Raw genomic sequence first — 540 nt, forward strand, 5'->3', positions numbered from 1 at the left:
CGCCACAAAGACGAAATGGGGAGAATAATCCAGTTTTCCCGAAAGGCATCTGTTATCAACGCTCGGAGGCTGCGCGGAGATCCTTCAATTTTTCTCGGAAGGAAGTCACGAAGATGCTGCTACAGGATGCTGAGAATGTGTCGGGGAAAGAGTGGAAGGGAGTGAGAGATAATGGAGGATAAGAGGGAGGGAGGGGAGGGAGATGAAGAGGGGGGAAGGATGAAACGGAGGATGAGAGGGAGGGAGGGGAGGGAGGGTAAGAGGCTGAGTTTGGGAGATGAAGAGGATGGAAGGGAATGAGAGATAATGGAGAATGAGAAGGAGGAAAGGGAGGGAGGTAAGGGGGGGTCTGGGAGAGATGAAAAGGATGGAAGGGAAATGAGAGATAATGGAGGATGGGAGGGAAAGGAAGGAGGAAGAATAAAAGGATGAGGGAGAGGAAGATGGAGGAGATGGAAGGATGGAAGGGGAGATATGGAATGAAGGAAGGAAGAAAGGAAGAAAGAAAGAGAAGCAGATGGATGGGATACGGTGAGGATA

The sequence above is a fragment of the Penaeus monodon genome, chromosome 24 (assembly GCF_015228065.2).
Source record: "Penaeus monodon isolate SGIC_2016 chromosome 24, NSTDA_Pmon_1, whole genome shotgun sequence".
In the NCBI taxonomy this organism is placed as follows: domain Eukaryota; kingdom Metazoa; phylum Arthropoda; class Malacostraca; order Decapoda; family Penaeidae; genus Penaeus; species Penaeus monodon.